At 40.1% G+C, this 22,911-nt stretch overlaps 1 long non-coding RNA gene across 1 annotated transcript; it reads left to right on the forward strand.

Annotated features, from left to right (window-relative positions):
* The first annotated feature begins 13,126 nt into the window (after positions 1-13,126).
* On the forward strand, positions 13,127-19,459 carry LOC138406033 (uncharacterized). Its single transcript, XR_011239701.1, has 4 exons — positions 13,127-13,315; positions 15,193-15,413; positions 16,048-16,196; positions 17,871-19,459. It is a non-coding gene; the product is annotated as an uncharacterized lncRNA (long non-coding RNA).
* Positions 19,460-22,911: the final 3,452 nt, after the last annotated feature.

Genomic DNA, 22,911 nt, shown 5'->3' on the forward strand with positions numbered 1-22,911 from the left:
TTATGGAGAATACACACGTGTGTCCGGCTCCACACAAAGTGCCTTAGTGTGACGCAGGTGATCATCACAATGTGCACACACCAAACATGTGTCACATGAAAACATCCCTCACATCATCAAGAAGGTGGAAGCTCGCATGGTGTGAGTAAAGTTGGTGATCATGCTTTTGTTGGATGTGCTAAGCTTCATGTGCCCTCCTACTCTCGCTGCTGGTTAAAGTCAGCAGACGTGATTTTTAAAAGATGTTCTCGATGATGGTTCAGTCCTTGGAGAATTAAAACAACCCAAACACTCATCAGAAAACAGGTACGTTTTTCTTTTTGTACTTTCTGTGTGTAATCAACAGATGATCTGTCTGAACTGTCTCGAGTGTGTTGTCAACATGACACATGTGTGACCAGGCAAATCTGGAAAACTAACTAAACCTCTTCATTGTTGATGACTACGTGCTTTGTTGGAGCTGTGACAGTTGAAGGAGTAAATAAAGTAGCCTGTGTAACTATGACAACTCTGACAAATAATAATAATAATAATAAATAATAATAATAATTTTTTGTATTTTGTAGTTTCACGAACAATGTGGTGTTACAGGCAATTGAGAACACTTCAGGAAACATCGATAAAATAAAAGTGTTGTTTTGTGTCAGTATCATCTTCAGACAAAACCACGTAGTTGTGGGGCTAAATATAAATGTGAGTAAAATCCCACCACAGGAGTAGATACGCTGTGCTCCACATAAAAACGTCTGACATAAAGGTGGTGACACTACGCCACTGATTGGGCTGAGGAGCAGCATCACCTCTATCTTCTGATGACTGTGAACCACTCACCATGTGTTATTGTTTTGGGAATATGCCCAGGTTAACGTGTGACAGTCACAACTTAACTGTTCACTCAGAATTATCGTTACTTACATATTTCACACATTTGGACACCGCTGCGCCCTTGGGTTTTCACACACGTACGACATCATGAAAAATGCTTTATAAAAGCATAAAGCCTCCGATATTGTACGTGTTTAATATTAGTGCACGTTTGGTGTGCTCGTTGAAGCAACAATACAAGTGTGATGGTTTGTTGGTTTGTTGGTTTGGTGTAAGGCGTTTTATTAAGTGTGTAGATACCTGCACACTCATCTTCACTAACAGGATTGCAGGCAGGATTGTGTTTGCCAATCACTCTCTGGTGTCATTTTATTCTAACCATTCACACCTCGTGGTGGCAAAACCTATATATGGATTTTTTTGCTCTCTTGATTTGTAGGAAGTTAGGAGATTCAGAGAGCGAGAGACAGACAGACAGAGAGAGAGAGAGATAAAAATAAATAAATAAATAGCAATAACATAAGAGAATTTATATTAGTATTTAGAGCAGGGAAATATTGTAGACATAGGATAGACTAGTAATTAGTAATAAGTAGTATAGTCAGGTACACTTAGATATTTATATATACTTAAAATGGACCCTAAACTAGTAAGGGAAATAAAATATCCATTTGGGTTATCTCCACAATATAGTATAAAAAGTATATAATAAAAAGGAGATGTGAAAATTACACCATTCGAAACAATAAGGCACTAATGTTGAGTTACTAATATCATTATGGCCCTCAGATGGGCAGCTTCATTATGCTGTAGACGGAAGCAGGGTGAGTATCTTGCAAAGGTAGTCACCTCCCCAGATGAGGCAAATAAAGTGTGATGGCCTTCCATGCAAGTGAGCATGGAGGCCATTGTGGGATGGAGAAAACCGCGGATGCCATTTCCTTGAGGTACTACTGGCCTGGGATGGAAAAGGACATACAAAAATGGGTAAACGTGATCTAAGTTTGTTAGTAATCTCTGTGCGTGGTGGTTTAAACACTCTTTCATATTCAATTTATTTATCTTCTCATTTACTGATTTCTTAAATTTGTTTAGGGAGTGTCCTCAATGCCAGGTCAAAAGGACTGTCCTCAAAATAAAGAATGATTACATCCCAATTGAGGTGACTGCACTGAAATAAGTCCCTACTCCAGAATAGGAACACATTTCAATAACATGCTCTCTTTCCTCAGGTAACGGAACCATTTGAGCTTGTGGGGATGAATCTAGTTGGCAAATTGACGCCAACCAAAAAGGGGCACCAGTACATTTGCGTCATCATTGATTATTTCACTAAATGGACAGAGGCCTATCCTTTCACTGAGCGCATCATTGATTTCTTTTGTAAGTAAAAAAGCTTCTCACAGACCAAGGAAGACAATTTGTTGATGAGGTAAGAACTCCTAATGCCATCTGCATCTTAAATTAAATGGAGTCAATATGAATGTTTCCACTTTTCTTACAGCTCAACTACAATGTCTGTGAGAAGCTGGGAATAAAAAGAAGTCTCTGCTGTCCCTACCACCCCCAGACTAATGGCTTAGTGGAAAAAATTAATGGAACTATTCAAAGGTATTATAAGTGTCTATTTGTGTCTTAATTAACACTGTGCAATGTTAAGGTCCCAATGACGGGTGTATGATCTTGCAGGACCTTCACTTCATTGGTGGATGCCAATCCCAACACTTGGGATGGTCACCTTTAGGCAACACTGTTTGCACTGAGGACCAAGAAACAACTCACCACCAGATACTCCCCCTTTTTCCTCATGCTTGGCCGTGAGGACAGGTACCCTACTGGAAGGAAAGATGGCGCCGCTGTGTGTGGCCAGCCGTCTACCTCTGCTACCTCTTCTGTGTATTGTCCTGTTTTTATCGCTTTTATATCATAAAGTGTAACCACTGCTGGTGTATGATCGCCTGAGTCTTTTAAAAATCCACGATTATGTGGACAAACTACTGAGCCAGGACTTTAATGGAAAGCCAAAGCTACCGCTGCCTGTGGCATCTATACCCTCTTACCAATGGCGGGCCTCCCAACGGACCAATCGGTGTTTGGTTCGCATGGCTCTGATCAACACCAGGTCCGTTGTAAACAAGACTTTCCTCTTAAATGACTTTTTTACTTCTTTGGATTTTCTCCTGTCGACTGAAACCTGGCTGAAACCAGGTGAAAACAGCGCCTTATCTGAGCTCCTCCCACCCAGCTGTTCCTTCTTCAGCTCCCCGCGAATTTTGGGGCGAGGGGGGCTGTGGGCTGTTGTCCACCCCGAAATATAATAAGGACTTTATTCATGAGTAAGCTGAGTTTTTGATCCACGTGATCCAAGATGGCCTCGGGTGTACATGCTGTGGCTTCTCTCTCTCCAACACATCATTTTTGTATAAGTCGCAGTGTTTTTGTATGTTGGTTATGTTATGTGTCAACGATATGTTGTGGTTTCTCTCTTGTGACAAATGCACTTTATGTACTTTGAGTATTGAGTCAGTATTTGAGTGAGTATTTGAGTAAGTATTTCCATTTGTACTGTTTACATTTATATTGTATACATTCTATTACATTTTTCAATGTTATTGTTCAATTTGCACTGCTCAGTTTTGCACAATCCTCACCTTATTGACCTCATTGGCCTTGTTTTGCCTTACTTTTAAACATGTTTCATATGCTTATTGTATTTGATGTAAATATTGTATTTTAATGTACATTTTTGTCAGCTGGTATTCCAGAAAGGACAGCAAAATAATTTAAATTCACAGGGGAACGTGTGTTCTCGTGTTTATTTGACAATAAAATCTTTGAATCTTGGATCTTGAATGAAGTGCTTTGAATGGTTAGTCATGGAGCACATCAGGTCGGTGCTCCCCCCTCATTGTATATGTTGCCACACAATTATAACCAGACACAACCTTTCTTTTCACCTTTATGCAGACGACTTACAAATCTATCTGCCAGTGAAGCCTAAGAGTAACAGTGCACGATGTTTCTTGCTTGACTGTATTGCTGATATTAAGCAGTGGTTGGCCCAAAAATCTTTTGAACGACAATAAAACAGAATATATTGTGTTTGAAGATAAGGTGCCAAAGCCAGCCGTCACAGTAGCCCCAAAGGTCAGTCCAACCGTCAGAAATCTGGGAGTGATCTTTGACAGTCATCTGAGGTTTGACAAACAAATCGGCAATGTTGTCAGGAGTAGTTTTTTCCAGCTACATCTCCTGGCCAAAGTCAAATTATTTTTAAGCAGTCACGGCCTCGACAAAGCCATCCATGATCTAATCAGTTCGAGATTAGACTACTGCAATGCACTTTATGTTGGCGTCTCCCAGTCCTCTCTCAGTCGCCTTCAACTTCAAAACAAAGCGCTGCTGCCCGTCTTTTAACAGACGAGAGCACATGACTCCAACAGAACTTTTGTTGGAAGTGCCCAGGTCAAGGTACAAATACTGGGGTGACCGAGCCTCTGCTGTTGCTGCTCCCAGGCTCTGGAATAAGCTCCCTGCTGAAAGGCGTGTTATTTCTAACCTGGGCCTCTTCAGATCGAGAATAAAAACCTATTTATTTAGGATGGCTTTTAATACCCAGTAGTGTGGTGACACTTTTTACAATTTTACTTTTATTTTATTCCACTTTATTGCTTTTATTGTTTTTATTTTACTATGTAATTGTAAAGCACTTTGGTTCACCGAAAGGATTGTTGTAAAGGGCTGTATAAATAAAAGAACTGAACTACTGAAGTTCCTGAAGAGTATGTGGTATGTAGGAAAGTACACATGTAATGTGTGTATTGGGGTGAAAATGGAAATTGTGATGCTTAACTTCATGGTTGCTGTAACTCAACATTCTGAAGTGTTTCTTGACACAGGTGACCGACGATGGTGTGGAGGCTCTTATTACCCAGGAAAAACAATCCAGGAATGCAGAACCTCCCTGTGCACTACACCATGGCTCAAGCCAACATGGGGAAGATGAGGGAGAAGATAAAGAGAAAGAGAGAGGAGATGGGTCATGAAGATGACTTCAGAGTTGGAGACAAAGTAATGAGGGCCAATATACAACAGGTGCAAAGGAAGGGGGGGATGGAGACCTCCATGCTCGGCCCCTTCACAATACTGAAATTGGAGGGAAGAGGTGCTGACCTTGTTACACCGAAAAGCAATATGATTCATAAAGTCAACATCGACCAACTGAACAGGTTTATTGAGCCCACGCCACATATCCCCCACAAATGGCTGACTCACTCACCATCCACCATCTCCAGCTCACCCTCATCTCCAGCCATCTCACCCTCATCTCCAGCTCTCTCACCCTCATCTCCAGCTGTCTCACCCTCACTTCCAGCTGTCGCTGTCTCACCCTCACTTCCAGCTGTCTCACCCTCATCTCCAGCTGTCTCTCCCTCATCTCCAGCCGTCTCTCCCTCACTTCCTGCTGTCTCACAGTCACCCGCATGCTGAGCAGTGTGCAAAGGGTAAAGCAGATTTCAAGCACTTTCAGTTGATGCATGTCTTACTTATGGTACTGCCATACATGTTTTTTTCTCTACTTCCAGATTGCTTGTACACTGTGTGAGAGCTGGTTCCACTGCAGCTGTGTTGGGCAACCACCAGTTGATGGTGACTTTTATTTTCCACTGTGCATCTAATAAACATGTAGAATCTACTGCAACTCTCCCCTGGCTGGTCTACCCGCTAGTGCTACCACTGCAGCTCATCCAGAATGCAGCAGCTGGGCTTGTCTTTAACTTACCTAAATAACTGGCTACGTACCACATGCTTTTAAGGTAGCTTGATTGATTTATATAAATGTCAAACAAATATGTGCCTTAATCCCATATACCTGTTTTGTTTAGTTATTCAGAGATTGTGAATTCTGTGTCAATGGATTGTGTGTGGGGGGGGCAGTTAAATAGCTTTTGATATTTTCACACACAAACCTTTACATTCAGACCAGTTAGATCTTTGAAATGACACACTGGAATCTATTAATGTAATGTAAAATGTAGTTGACATCTCACAAATTAAGGCAACTAACAATGCAGTTCCACAAACGGCAAACACAATCCTGCAATCCTTTTAGTGAAGATGTGTGCGCAGGTGTCTGCACACTACCGGTACATAAAATGCCCTACACCAAACACTTTTCAGACGAAAATCTCTTACAAGCCTCTCGTTACTTGTGTTTGTATTGTTGCCTCACACGAACCAGTTGTTCGTGAAATTACAAAATACAAAAAAGTTCATTCAGAACTCGGCCGCCCAGAACATCACCGGTACCAAATCATCGGACCACATCACCCCTGTTCTCATCCAACTCCACTGGCTCCCTGTACAATACCACATCTACTACAAAAACCTTCACCACAACGTAGCCCCCACTTACCTCTGCGACCTCCTTCATGAATATACACACCTTGGGTGACTTGAAAGGCGCCTCCAAATAAAATGTATTATTATTATTATATAATTATTGTTGCTATAATTATTATTATAATTTGGCAGAGTTGTCATATTTACACAGGCCACTTTATTCACTCCTTCGACTGACACAGCTCTAACAAAGCACGTAGTCATCTGACAGAAGAGAAGAAATACACAACATGTTGTTCAACAATGAAGACGTTTAGTTAGTTTTCCAGATTTGCCTGGTCACACGTGTCATGTTGACAACACACTCGAGACAGTTCAGACAGATCATCTGTTGATTACACACAGATAAACAACACTTGCAATACAGAAACTACGAAAAACAAACACACCCGTTTTCTGATGAGCACTTGGGTTGTTTTCATTCTCCGAGGACTGAACCTCATCATCGAGAACATTGAGCACATCTTTAACAGGCATCTTACTGATGACCTTCTCTGATGCAAATTAACGTCACTTTCAGCAGGTTACATTTAGAGATCCGCAACACAATAATTTATAAGTAACCTATAAAAACATATAACCCTAAACCTTTGTGTCACTATCTGAGTCACCAGATTTTTAATTTGTGAAGCTAATCGTTCAAAGTTCAAAATAACTTCATACATAGCTCGAACATTCCTTTTTCGGGGTATCTGTACATCTTATAGCAGTATCTTGGGATTTTGTTTTATTATGTTTTCGTTCATGTAATTATCTTATTTTAAATGTACAATATGTAGCCCCAGCAGGGGCCCTTGGTTATCACAACTTGTTATGTGATGCCAGCTGCAGGTCAGTTTTTACTTATCCAATGCAATTTCAATACAATTGATGAGGATAGATTTTGTACAGAGATTCATAAAATAAAGAAAATTGCACTTATATGGCACTTACATGTAGCACTTTTTAATTTGGCTTTTTTTAAGGAAATCTTACTTGATCCTTGTTGTTCTAGGTTTGTTCCCTCATATTTGAATACACTTATTATAAGTCGCTTTGGATAAAAGCGTCAGCTAAATAGAATAGAATGTCATAAATTCACAGTTTATGAGTCTGTCTTTAATGATCCTCTGACTTTTCCTTTGCTTCATTAACCATCATGTCTTTGTCTTTCAAAAGACGTGCTTCATTAACAAGTGGACTGGATCTTACACAGCTATCCAAAATGCCAAGAGGATGAATCCCAATGAATGACTGGCAATCCTATGACTTTTCATCAAGCATCATTAAGTCAAGTAAAAAAATATTTTTATACAATCATTTTCCTTTAATACCAAATGCCTGCAAGACATTCCCACTAACCTCAGCTTGTTTTGTGCTGATGAGTTCATTTTAACTAAACAACTGAGACACTGACTGCGGTGAACATAGCACCTGCTATGAACATAGCACCTGCTAAATCATCATTGTCACTGCAAGCATGTCCCTGGGTGGATGTTTGCCTGAGCTGCTGAAACGCAGCCCATAGAACAATAGCTTATTTGACCAATATCCAGAAGGTCAGTAGAGACAATGTCAGGCTGTCAGCGATAGTGTTACATCTGGAAAAGCTTGGCCGTTACAATACATCCTTTCATTGCTAGTTGTCAGAAGACAAAGCAACACGCTAAAAAATGTGAGCAACAGAGATGGTAATGTGTTATTTCAGCACACAGACATACAGTAGACACCTGCCTTTTCTCTGCAGAATACACTGGCTCTATCCCATCTGGCTTCAGGTGCGAGATGTTTACTGAGCAGGAAAAATATAAGAAAAATAAAATCCCATGTTTTCTGGGCCTCTCCTCCCCCCTCTGGCACCACAGCCCATCTTGTACCAGAACGGTGTACCCCGTTTAGAACTAGCCTGACCTAGATCCAGTGTGGAAGCCGCGGCTATATTTCATTTCTCATCATCCTGTGTTGTCAGTTAATAACCTGCAACCTGGAAGGAAGCATTGCTCCATAGCAGATAGCCCCAAATCACTGTCATGTAAACTCAATACAGCGCCGGGATCATTATTTCTGATCGGACCTTTCAAGTGTTTCACCAGCTGGGAAAAAAATATCCAGGGAGACTTAATTTACCCGACGTGACCTGTGTCCTGAACGTGAAACATTTACCTGGACACAAAATCATTTTTACATCAGCCGAGGCACTGGGGTGGGAAATAAATGACACATCTGCGTCTCGGGGGCCGATGCAGTGAATGTGATGCAGGGATGATATTCAAGTGAATATTCAAGTTGATGGTAGGAGATGATCCACGGAGAGAAAAATGACATCCGCAACCTCTATAATCGTGTCTCTGTAGCAGCAGGGGGTTGAATTGAACTGGCTCGCTGAATAGACAGTTAAATCGCCCAAATAAAAAGCACTTATGACGGTCCTCTACGCTTGTCCTAAAAGGATTTGAAAAGAGAAGTGAGGTAATCCACCACTTCATTGTGCCGACCACGCCCTCAACCTCCGCTCCATCCACCCGCGGTCAAACCACTTGAGTGCCATCTGCTTGTTGGCTCTCTGGAGAGGGGTCAGAGCCAGGGCATCTGAGCAGGCAATTTTGGCACTTTAAAATCTCTCCAAGTACCAGTGCTCTGTCTTGGTCACATCACACACAAGCACACGCTGGCAGTGTAACAGAAAACTGCTAATCACTACCGCAGGGTGCTCGCTTTAAGAGCCTGACAGAGGCTGTCTGTCAGTCAGAGGGGCGAACAGGGGCCGGGCCGTGAACAACGAGCGGAGATGAGACGTCGCATCCACCCTTTCTGGGGGGTTTTTTTCCCATCAGCCCCTGTTAAAATTGGTCAGGTTTGAAGGGTCAATCATCTATCGTTCAATCTTTTCTGAGCTTCCTGTCTTACATTCTGGTGTATTCTGATGGATGCCGTTTGAAACATGAACACAAAAAATGTTGAGCACATCAAAGTCTTTGCCTCCTCCCTCTATCTCTCATCATCTCACTCTGCCTCTGTGATGTGTGCATGAATGAGTGTGTGAATGCTGATGGTGTGTGTGTGTGTGTGTGTGCGCACAGACAACTACAGAGGAGGGCCAGCGGTGTGTTGCCCCCAGGGCTCGGACCTGATCAAAGCAGTCGCTCAGTTTGCAGGTACACAAACAGCCAAGCTGAACACACACTGCACTGTGCAGAGGGGGAGAGACAGCGGCAGAGAGACACTGGAGAAGAGTGGGTGAGAGAGAGATTTGGGTGTGCTGCAGAGATCAGAGAGCATCTTTCTGTCTAAAACCGGGGTTATGTGGAGGTCAGAGATTCTCAGCAAGAACTACTCCTTACTCACCTCTGGATGAAGAAGGAAGTGAGACAGAAAGCAAACTCGGTTAGAGGTCAGACTCCTCCATTGTGGAGAAAGTGATGATGGCAGCCTGCTGCTTAGAGAAACACACAGACTGTTTTGTATCAGCCTGCATTTACCAGAGGTCCACAGGTATCCTGTCCAGTCTGACAGGATTCTGAAGATCCCTGCTGGGGCTGTTACCCCACATGTCATTGTCCTGTATGGCTACTTGAGGAGACCTGGGCATGTCAGCCGCTCACACATTTATAAAACAAGAACAATGTTGAAAATAGAAACTCATGCAGTGTTAGGAAGTCGTTTTCTAATGAGAAATAGATGTAGAGGACCACCAGGTTCTAATTTGTCCTGCTGCAGTTTCATAATTAACCAAACACAAAACCATAAAAGATTGTAACCTTGGTGTTTTGCTCTGAAGCTGCAGTGTATAGCTGTATGCAGCACTATTTGATGTACATTTGTGCTATGTCCATAAAGTTGTTACCATCCACGCACGCATTCTGATCTCATAGTTTCAGCTGCACTTATGCGTCTACTTGGTATACAATGCAGTTCTGTTTCTCACACAAGAATGTGTCTTTCACTCTTTAATTTGTGAAACCTGTCAATCAGAATCTGCACGTGCACCCCCATAGCTCAAATTAATTCTTTGGGAAACTTTGCACAGAAAGTGAAACTAAATTGCCTTTTTATTCAGATCTGCACCAAAATGTGATATATTATTTCCTGACCCATAGCGAGTCATTCCACCAAGTTTTGTGATTTTTTTTTTGCATAATCCTGCTAACAGACAGACAAACAAAAGTGTAAAACATAACTTTATGGATGTAAAATTGATTTAACTTATGAGTAATTCTGAAAAAGAAAGAGTGACCTTCATTGAATTCAATAGAGCACTGCTGTTAGTGGCTGAACGTTATACAATGCCATTTTAAAGCTGCACTACTCAGTTTTGTAGCCACAGACCTCAGGGACAACAATGCACAAGTCAAACCTCACCCACATTATGATGACATGCACTTTGCATTTGTAAATGGATCGCAAACGTAAAGGAAAATTAACATTGCAGTCATGGTTCTTAAAAATGGAAGACCAATTCCATTAGCTCTGTTTTGGTCTCCACCAACCCCTGAGAGAAATATTGGTCTCATTAGCCCCTATATGCCCCACTACAGTATATTTACAAGCTAAAGCCTCTAGTATGTCTGTTAGCTGCTCGGTGATGAGCAGGCAGTGGACAGCAGTGGACAATTACCTCCTGTGAATGATGGTGGTGAAAATGAACCAAAGCAGCTGTAAAACCTTTCGTGAAATGTTTTTTGTGTTTTCAAAACCTCAGGTAGAATCAGTGCAACACACATGCTCTAAAAATGTAAATAACATTTAAACTATTTAGGACAGACACAAGCTTTAAATTGTGTCTGTCTTGATTTATCATGTCTACGAACACATGTTAAAGGAAAAGAAGCTTGCTGCCTCACTGGAGGGAAAAATGTTACAGCGGTCAACCATTTGTTTGTAGGCGCATATGGGTGTATAACCAGGGCCTTCAGTAATGGAAGTGCATCTAGTGTCACAACCGAAAAATCTGTGAGCTCGCAGCAAACCTGCACGTAAACCTAAGTAACACCTAAATACAACTTTTCACGTTGAAAATAAATCCTGTTTAATTATGGAGTTATTCAACAAAATGTGTTTTCCCTTAACTGTTATATAAATAAAATGGCAATTAAGGTTACTTGTGCAGTGCTCATTCTAAGCCTGCAGGTGTGCAATGGGCTGTTCTCTTGACCTGTGTGAAGGAATAATTCTGAAGTACCTCTAGGTCATTGTCATTGAGTCCTCCTCATACAGTTTGACAATATACTGACACTTTTATTGTTAATGTTAGAAACCTTTGCGTTCATCCTACCGGGTTTATCTGTTGTGAAAACATTCTGTTAAATGTTTTTCATAAAATTAAATTTGCTCTATTACTCTTCACATCTGTTGCTTATAGGTTTGAATCATAACTGGTTTTATTTTTCTGTACATTACATGTTGACTATTCTATTCTGTTGAGCAATCAATACAATCCCAAACATTTTGCACATTAGTCACACAATAATACGCAGTAATCATACAAAACTAAATTCCAATCATCACAATTAAATATTAAAAAAGATCAAAACTAATAAATTCTAATGTAAAATCTCTGTAATTGAGCTCATTATAAAAAAATGTTGAACAAAACAAATGTTGTGCTGTTACTTTGATTATAAATTGCCAAACAGGACATGATTCTATAACAACACCTGTCTGTGTCAGAGTCCTACACTGCCTTCAAGGTGTCTTAGTCTGTGTAGGTTTGTGAAGGTTAATCATCCCTTTGGTCAGTGCTACATTCTGACACATATGCACCTAAACTCTCTCCTGCCCTTTTCCTCTTTGGCTGCACCCAGCCATTGTCCCTGCACAGACTTGGAGAAACAACCATCGGCTCCAATGTCACCGCAGACGTGTCTTCAGCAGCGAGACTGGCACGTTAATACTCTCGAAATGACACGCGCACGACTCTCAAACATAGCATTACATTCGGAGCGCGGCTAAAAGGTTGTTTAGATGAATTAAAGCATTGAGCATTCCACACACGTATCTGGCAGCTCTGTGTCTCTCGGAAAAAAGAAAAGGAGGGGCGGAAAATAAGTTAGGAACCAGAGAAGAGGAAAAAGATCACAACAATCGGCCAGGAAAATAAGAAAGTTTGTCTCTGCCACTGTCAGAATGGACAATTAAGATATCTAATATGATGCTTTAAGCTGTGGGGCAGGCGAACTGATAAGGCTGCTCTCCTCACTCATCCTCACACGCTAATTAGCTTCTTGCTTCTCTTTTTGGAGGAGGGGGGTGGTGGTTATCTATTTAAAAAGCTTTGAAGGGATAGAGGGGCACCTGCATCAATCATAATTATTTTACTCATACTAAAATTAGCTGAAGAGAGGAGGAACACAGTCTCCTTCAGAGAGGAACGAGGAGAATGAGGAGAGCCCGGTGTGAAGGAGAGAAAGAGTGTGTGTGTGTGTGAGAGAGAGAGAGAAAGAAAGAGGGATGAGGTGAATCGATAAATATCACTCCGGCTGATTGGACCTAATTAGAGACATAGAGAAGCATTCTGGACGAGACTGGCTGGAATTGGGTTGGCCAAGTTGTCAGAGCCAATTAGGCCGCTGTATTATTGCAGCAGAGAGAAAACACACAGATTAGAATTTACGCCCGTGTGTGTGTGTTTGTGAATGTGTGTGTCAGAATGATGATGCGTCCAGGGACAACATGGCCAGGTGAGTGTAACTGTTCTCCCATGGTGTGATAAACTGGGATGCAACGACAACGGTAATCACATGCAGCTTATCATACACACACGAGCCATCATACGCCGCGACAAACTCTCTCCATCACACGGCACCCCAGCTGTCAGCTGCTGGCCGTGCAGCTGCGGAGGTCTCCCAAGCACACTTTCAACTGGATCTCTGACTTATTGTGGGTTCAACTGTGTTTGTAATTTCTGTGTATGTGTGTGCATCTGTGCATGAACATGTGCCAACGCTTGATTCCGGTGATTGCGATTGGAAGTAATCACTTGTGCGCAGTTAATATAATGACAGAGTCGTCGAAGTCTGCATCACCACAGACCCGAAAGAAGAACTGAGCAGCAGTTGAGCTGAGTTTGGCCAACTTCACTGTGGACACATCACTCAGAGTTTGGCAGCAGGTAACAGCAGTTTATTTTAAATTATCGGTGTTATATGTGGAACAGAGAAAGGCCAATTCTGTGGTCCAGCTCCAAGTGCAGGCTAATTCGGTTAATTATTCTCAAATGCTTTGGGTATTTTTTGATTGCGTCGGTGCATTGCAGCATTCCACAGCCTGGTCTTCAGCCACTTGGGATGAAAAGATAAATTGATTTAATGTCATGAAAGTTTCCAAGCAGAAGAAGTAAGAGGGAAAAAAAAGCGGTCATGTATTTTCAGTGCTGATGTCTCTTAATTGAAGGACTTCAGAGATGAGTGAGAAAAGAGAACAGATGCAAAGATGGTTTTATTTGTGATGCTGCCCAAGGCAACACACCCGCAAGCAGCAGTGACACGTTTGAATAGTGAAGGACTTTACTTTACTCCTCTAATTGTTTGTTTGTCAGTGGCAGTTCCTCTTGACTGAGGCTCCTCTGGAAGGATTTGCTGGGTACAAGGTGTTTTTATAAAGATTTTTTCACTTCTCAACAACTAGAGTTTCTGAGTTGGAGGATGATGTGCTTCTTTGTTTAAATATAATTCTAAGGTAAAAATGAATACACAAGAAAATCAGTGAGCTTTTCTTCTAAAGCTGATGCATCACACACTGCGGAATTAGTATGTACATTGGGTTTTTATCAAAATTGTTATCAAACGACTGACTGTGGAACATAAATCTCATAAACCATTCCTCTCATCTTCATTGCACTACACTTGTGTATTGTTAGTGAAGTGCAGTGTCGAGTTTGGTGGGATTTGGACTTGTGAGGTTCAATATTGATAAAATGTGAATAAATGTGCAAACAGCACTCTGTAGCAGTCATTGTCTTCTTTTACATCCCCCGATAAACTAAAGCAGTGGTCGACAACTGTGGTCAAAATTTGGGTCAAAATCAGCAGCAGATCTTTTTGATAATTTGATAATTTGTATTCCAGCATATTGGACTGACACAGAGACGGATGACGTGATCTGCAACATTCATAGACTCACTTCCTGTTCAGCAATTTGCCTTCGAAGTAAAAACGCATCATTTGTTTTGTTTCTGTAATACCGAGCTGAATTACAGAGCTTCTATTTTGAAAAGTTGAAAAGTGCAATGTATGAAAAAGTAACAGCAGGTCAGTAACACATTTTCCTTACTTCACCATGCTGTTTATAAAAAGCTCTGCACATAACATGCGTAATAAAACATGACAGTATATTGTTGAATTGTTTGAGGTAGACTCACTAATGGCAAAGACTAATTCTTAAGTAGCTCTGGAGTATGAACGCTGCAGGACAAGAGAACTGCCCATTCCAAACAGGCAGGTGTAGAACTGACCTAGTGTGTGCAATTATAGATGATGGATGATGTTTTAATGGCATCAATCATTTGTTATACAAATGATAGTTTGATTTGATTTAACTACTTAAAATCGAAAACACCATCTCTAGAAAACTATTTGACTGTGCACTTTGAACGTGCCCCATTCACCAACATGGAGTATGCAGGATAACCCTATACTGCAACCAGCCACCAGCTGTCAATCAAGGTGTTTTGGCTTCACTTTTGGGGAGCTGTAATGTCGTCATTCTTTACATCCAGTCCACGATCAATGAAAACCCCTGAGTGCACTGACTGGAGCAAGAGGATTTCTATTGAACTTTTTTTTTTTTAATAAAAGAAAGAATTTGTTATTTCTTGTTTCAAAAGTAACATCATCTCACTTTTATGTCACTGGAGAAGGATTTGAACAGAAACTGCAAACAGATCTGTATCGGTACCAATCAGGATCATATCAACTTGGACACCAAACTCAAAAGTGCGATGAGAGGGCTTCATGAACAGATAACCTACATTTCCACTTGTGCCGGCAGACACACACTGTATGCAGACGTATGGGCCAAGAAGCTCCAGACTGTGTGCTCCACTGGCAGCGACTGTGGAAACTTTCTCTGAGCAAGTCGCCAATCAAACGGGATCGATTCCTTTGACCTTGTTAGAATCAAAGGCAGGGGGGGGTGGGTTGGATGGTCCCGTGCTGCTCCCCCCCCAGCCTCCCATTCAGATGAGCCCTCAGTACACAACGCAAACCAAGGTAATGATGATGAGGAATCAATAAGTGATTATGAGGTTTTAAGCCATATGGTTAGGGGATGGCGGAGAGTAATGCAGGGGAGATGAGGAGGGAGCGAGAAGTGAAAATATAGAAAGAGGGACACACACACACACACACACACACACACCTTATACCAAATCTTGCATATATGCCACAAATTCAGAAAAAAACTATATATATATAAGAAAATATGTGTTAAAGGAACAATATATATATATATATATATATATATATATATATATATATATATATATATATATATATATATATATACACACACATATATATATACATATATTGAACTACTTGAATTTGATGACACACACACAGATGACCAACTTGACACTTTAAGCCTCTGTGTTCAACTCCATTACTAATGACTGGCCCTGCAGAAACTCTTGCAACTAAATCCTTCATTTATTTTCTTAAAGTACATTTATTTATATGACCTGAACTAATCTTTGCAAATTCTATTTTTTTTTTCACTTTTAATTATTGTGAAACCTATTAATACTTCATATTAATATGCAGAGAGCTTTGGGGATTCAGTATACATCACTGAAAGTAATTATGGAAGATAATTTTTTTTTTCTTTCTTTCTTTTGCTCAACAGCTCAGATTTTAGCAGTGGGGTGTGGAGCAGTGGGAAGACAAACACTGCCCCCTTCAGTCTGTCGACAGCAGCTCCGAGCCAGCTGGCACGGGCCCCGCTGGCATTTTCTCTCCTCACAATGATCCAGCTGAACGTCTCAATGTGGCTTTGTCAGTACCACCGTCTGTCTCTTTGTCTCTCACACTCCCTCATTTGTCTGTGATGCATTTAAATGTTTCCTTTTTATCTTGTCATCCCACAAATATGGCCTCGCCACATCGGATCCATCTTAGATGGTAGAACATGGCTTTTCTCCTGTTTGAGGATACAAGTGAAACTTCTCAAAAGATAAACAGCAAGGACTCCAAAATGAAAAGTCATATTACAGTTGTGAAGGTCATACGTGGTTAATGTGTTTAGATTGTTAATTTCAGCCTTTTGACCAAGCCCACCTACACAGGCCTGTACAACACTTGCTGCAGAATTGATAAGGGGTTCAGACAGTCATGCAAACACACTGACGCTGTGCTTTTACTCCACATTTCTCCCACACTCCTCTTTTTAGGAAATGAACAGAACCACTTTCTCCTCTTGAAGGAAAGCATTTTTCAAAGTGTTTTGTTTTTTTTATAAAACCCACAGCACTGTTCATTACTCTCATGACAGATGCAAGATTACTGCATGGATATTGAAAAAAAGCCTAGTTCAGCACACTAGGAGATCTTTTTAACAATTCAGCTCATTAGAACTGTAATGTAACCTCTTTAAAAACGTTCTGTTTTTAGAAATGCTGTATTCATCTTGAAGTTATGGAAATATCCGTTTTACATTCTTAGTTATATAATATCCGCCCCTTGTGTTTTATGCTGTAAAAGTCCACCATTCTTCTTTTTGATCACAAGATCTCTTCTCACACATGTTTTTCCTTCTACATACAGAATCAAAAGCAGCATTTTTACAAAAAACATTTTACAACAATGATTTTGAATATCATACTTTTTACTCCCCTACATTAACATTTTGGAAAACACAAGAAAAGCTTATTAAATACAACACATTTAAATATGTGTATAAATGTAGATTAGTTAGACATTTAAACTCTCAGATTCACTTAGTCACTGTGTTAGATGAGCAAATGAAAACCCCTCTCAGTGTTTCACACCGATTTTAATATATTTTATATATGTGTTTACATTTGTTAATTTTGTATCCTCTTTTTAAATTGTGATTCACGTGATTAGATTTTTGTGTGAATGATTGCTACTTAATTCCATGGTAATGACAAAAAAGGAATCCCAATTCTATGTGTATATATAATTAAAGCAATTAGCTATCTAATGAAAGAATACCTTTATTTATATGTTGTTTTGTTGGACATATTGAGTGGAAAACGACTGGCATCAGCTCATAAAATGTGTCAGTTTGCTACAGCAGAATTAAATCCTGGATTACTGAAACCCACAACATGCTGTAGTTAGATAACAGTGTCCCTATTGTAACCAGCTATTTATATACAGTATAGTATATAGCTCTTACATTTTTCTACGGAGTGAGTGCTCTTATTCTGACACTTCAAACGCATTTTGCTGCTCTTCTTTGTACACAGGATTTCAAGAGCTATCAAATGTAATGAAGTATTTTGTCACTGTTGTATTATGCTTGAGGAAGGATCTAAATGCTTGGTTTAAATACTGACTACATTTTTAGTTCATTAAGTTCATTTAAATCTCAGTATTTCACAAATGCTTGGCAACTCTATAGAGATTACAACTGCTGCTCTTTGCCACTGAGTTATTTTTGATAAGAGAAGTCGTTAATTCGTTCTTCCTCCTAACTGACTGCAGGACAGGATGAGCAGAGGACAGACTGAGGTCCCCGGGTTGCTGATATCGCTGACAAGCTGCTGATCGCAGCTGGAGAGGAGTGTTGGAGGGTATAGGAACATGCATCTGCTCTCATACACACACACACACACTCGAGTCACCACTAGGCTGCACTACTCTGTAGTCTATGACTGCAGTTGTACTGTGGAGTGTGAACTAAGCTTTAGGGAGATTACCCCAAGGTACACAGATGAAGCAGAACTGAACACCTTATTCTGTCACTTAAAGTTTAGACAGACTCACAAATATGCTCTTTAATCATATTGTCCAACTTATCAACCAGGCTTTTTAATGTGACTAACAAAACGCAGGCTGACCTAAGTGGGTGCTCACGCGGAGGGGGAGTGAGGAAAAAAAAGATGCGGACAAATCCTCACACACATTTACAGGTAGTCACATGTGAAAAGGAAAGCCCCTCTGAGATGTACCTGATGACTTGTCTGTATTTCCAGCTGTTGGAACAAAACACGTTTTAGCCATTAATATCTATATGTAGACATTTTACATTGTGCACACTTTTCTCCACATCTAAATATCAAACCAAATCTGACTATATTGTCATTTTAAATTGTTATATTTCACATACAACAGTAGTGCAGGCAGAGTGAAATGGTGTTTCCCTGGGATCACAAATATTTTAAAAGATTAAAAGGAGAAAAGACAATACATCTTAAAAGAGCATGTAAATTTAAAAATATAAATTTAGACTGTTCAAATTTAAGCAAAAATCACAAAACACTTGCAAATCTCATGACACATTTACAGATGTGTTTGCTGATCTGAATACACATTTGCAGATTCCTGTACACATTTGAAAAATCGGATTACATATTTGCAAAATCCTTTACCAGTTTACAAATCTGATTATGCACAGACGGATACAGTTACACTACCCTCCTCACACCCAAATAAAATGGCCCCATGCATGAGGACCTGTGACGTGTCTGTATCCTACATGGAGCAACTGCCAGGTTCAGTAGCATCATCTTCAACAGATATCAATGCAGACATGTCTAATCCACGTGATTCCAGGTTTTTTAAACACAGAAACAGTAATACCAGAAAAATAATATTCAAATGTATTAATTATAAATAGTGGACTGTGTTGTATAGTTGTAGTCTTTATACTTTACTTTTGACATACTGCTGCCTGAATGTTTGAGCTGCTGGTTGAGAATGCAGAGGTAATATACTCAAGTAAAGTACTTATAAGGTAAAAAAAATACTTCAGTAAATTGTCAAATAGTCAATGTGATACACAATAGTAAAAAGCAGAACATATTCACAGATATGCTGATTAGTTAAATGCTGTATGAATAAACATATCAAATACTTTTGAATGATTCATTACATTAAAAAAATATGGAAACTGAAAAAAAGCACATCCTGTTTAATGTGTTCATGATTGATTCAGCTTTAAAAGCTTTTATGTTTAGTTTTCTTCATTGATCTAACTGGTGATTTTCTGAACTCAGTAACATACAGCGACATGGAGACTTCAACCAAGCTGCTGCAGGTCTCTGGCGCCCTCTGTCTGTGTGGAGGGCGGCACTGCCACTCATAACACATTCAGTAACAGCTTTCAACAATTCCAGTCAGACACAGATTGTTTGGTCTGTGTAGTTTATTTGCAGAGTCAATGACAACACATGGCCACCAGTTAATTTTCAAGTAGTTTACACTTCACGCTGGAGCACTTTGAATCTCTGACTCATACTGCATCTGTGGATTGATGTAAAATGTGTGAGGTAGTGGATAAGAGAAAGTAATGGAGTTTGTGGTTTTCATTGAGGGTGCTCTGATATTTCCAGTTTCCCATTAATAAGCCGGTCACCAGTATATATATATATCGCAAATCCAATTTTATTTGTATAGCCCAAATTCACAAAACACATTTTGCCTCAGAGGGCTTTACAATCTGTACAGGGAGTGACACCCTCTGTCCTTAGACCCTCGGCTCCAGTGAGGAACAACTTGCCCACAAAAAAACCCTTTGAACAGGGAAAAGAAGGTGGAAGAAACCTCAGGGAGCCACAGAGGAGGGATCCCTCCCCCAGGATGGACAGACATGCAATGGATGTCACATGTACAGAACAAAGCAACAGAAACATATTGTACAATTACAATGAAAGACAATGATTACAGTAGCAGTGGTTAGCAGTGGTGGGTTATAACAATGCTACAAGAATATACAAGTTCATATTAATGTCTAATAATAATAACAAGAGTGGTGGGGGGGGGGGGGGGGGGGGGGGGGGGTTACAATAGTCCAGCCTAGAAGTAACAAATGCATGGTCTAGTTTTTCTGCATCTGCTTGTGATACAATGCGTCTAATTTTGGCGATGTTACGTAGGTGGAAGAAAGCAGTCTTTGAAATTTGTTTTATATGGACATTAAAAAGACAGATCCTGATCAAAAACAACTCCGAGATTCTTAATGGTGGAGCTGGAGGCCAGGGTGATCCCGTCTAAAGTAACTACGTCTCTAGAAAGAGAGTTTCTGAGGTTTTTAGGTCCAATTACAAGAACTTGAGTTTTGTCTGAATTTAACATTAGAAAATTGTAGGTCATCCAACTTTTTATATCCTTAAGACACGATTGAAGTTTAATTAACTGATTTGTTTCATCAGGCTTGATCGATAAATATAATTGGGTGTCATCGGCAGGCTTGATCGATAAATATAATTGGGTGTCATCGGCAGGCTTGATCGATAAATATAATTGGGTGTCATCGGCATAAAAATGAATGGAGTGATTCCTAATAATGTTCCCTAAAGGAATCGTATATAAACTGAATAGAAGTGGTGCTAGCACAGAACCTTTAGGAACTCTGTGACAAACTTTGGTATGCATGGAGGATTCATCATTGACATGAACAAACTGAGATCGATCTAAAAAAAATAGGACTTAAACCAGCTTAAGGCGGTTCCTTTGATGCCAATTTGATGTTCCTGTCTCTGTAAAAGAATTTGATGGTCAATGGTGTCGAATGCAGCACTGAGATCTAACAAGACAAGTACAGAGATGAGTCCTTTGTCTGATGCCATTAGGAGGTCATTTGTAACTCTGACTAGTGCAGTCTCTGTGCTATGATGCACTCTAAATCCTGACTGAAAATCCTCAAATAAACTGTTCTTATTGAGAAAGTCACGCAGCTGATTGGCTACAGCTTTCTCAAGTATCTGAGAGAGGAAGGGAAGATTTGATATCGGTCTGTAATTGGCTGAAACCTCTGGATCTAGAGTGGGCTTTTTAAGAAGAGGCTTTAAAGGACTGCTGTACAAATCCTGATAAAGACAGATTAATCATATCCAGTGAAGAAGGGCTAACTAGAGGTAGAACACCCTTGAGCAGCCTGGTTGGGATGGGGTCTAAGAGACAGGTTGACATCTTTGATGAAGAAATTATTGAAGTTATTTGATAAAGGTCGAGAAAAACAGTCTAAATATATATCGGGTTTTATAACTGTTTCCAAACTTGCTGTGTACAAATGCAGATCAGTGCCTGTTGAGGGTAAGAGGTGATGAATTTTGTCTCCAATAGTTATAATTTTATCATTAAAGAAGCTCATGAAGTCATTACTACATAGAGCTAACAGAATAGATGGCTCAATAGAGCTGTGGCTCTCTGTTAGCCTGGCTACAGTGCTGAAGAGAAACCTTGGGCTGTTCTTATATTCCTCCAAACGATGAGTAATACGCTGCTCTGGCATTACAGAGAGCCTTCCTGTATGTTTTAAGATTATCTTGCCAGACTAAACGAGATTCTTCCAGTTTTGTGGCACACCATTTGTGTTTAGATTTCCGTGCCTCTTGCTTTAAGCTGCAAGTCTGCTGGCTATACCATGGTGCTAACCTCCTTGTTTAATTATTTTCTTTTTCAGAGGTGCAATATAGTCGAGAGTTGTTCGTAATGAGCCTGTAGTACTATTAACAAGATGATCTATTTGTGAGGGGCTAAGGAAGCAGACAATTCCTCTGCTACATTGAGACATGGCATTGAATTCAATACTGTAGAAATCACCCTTAAATTTGGCTACATGTTTATCAGATAAACATCTGCTGTCGGAGTTTCTGCCAAAAGGCTTACAGTCCAGAAATATGAACTCAAAGGTTATTAAAAAATGGTCAGACAGAAGAGGATTCTGTAGAAAGACTGTTAGATGATCAATTTCAATGCCATGAGATAACAAGATCAAGAGTGTGGTTCAGACAATGAGTCGGTTTATTTTCACTCTGACAGAAGCCAATTGAATCTTATAAAGAGATAAACGCAGCACCAAGACTATCATTGTGGTTGTCCACGTGAATATTAAAATCACCTACAATGATGTAGGAGCTCGATTTACTGTAACAAATAGATATATATACTGTATATATATATTTTTTTTTTCCAGTACCCACTCTGCCACAGCTAAAACCGTATCAAACATGCGAACAGATATGGGAATAGATAAACCGTTTACAAGCCTGTTAATCTAAACACACCTCTGAATATAAAATGCACAGATAGATCCCAGGTGCCCGAGCACCTGCCCTTTTGACCCCTGACTAAATAAGTTCCCTTCCGGAAATTATTTTCTTTATATGGCCCTTGGTGGCATCATTTCTCATTTAAAAATACCAGAAAGCTACAAATGAGTTCTAATTCTGCAAGACTGCACAAACCCCTGCCTTTTCTCTTCAACTTCCATCATCACAGCCAACATAATTTATGCATGACAATCAAGCCCCCTGCGGAGCAGCATCAAGGCTACATCCCCCCGACTTGCCCTCTTTGGTGTTCCTCGGGTAGTGATAGTGCTTTAAAAGCTGCAACATTAGTTGTCACTGTTGTTAAATGAAAAACATCACAGGGGTGTTGCATATCCTGCGGCCGTATCAGCTACTACACATATATATAAAAATACATAAATGTAGAAATAGTGAATGTCAGACCATCTTCTCTGTGTACATTTTTGATAGTATTAAACCTCTCCATGTGTGTTTGGGTACTTGGATAA

The sequence above is a fragment of the Paralichthys olivaceus genome, chromosome 2, assembly GCF_024713975.1.
Source record: "Paralichthys olivaceus isolate ysfri-2021 chromosome 2, ASM2471397v2, whole genome shotgun sequence".
Lineage (NCBI taxonomy): Eukaryota > Metazoa > Chordata > Actinopteri > Pleuronectiformes > Paralichthyidae > Paralichthys > Paralichthys olivaceus.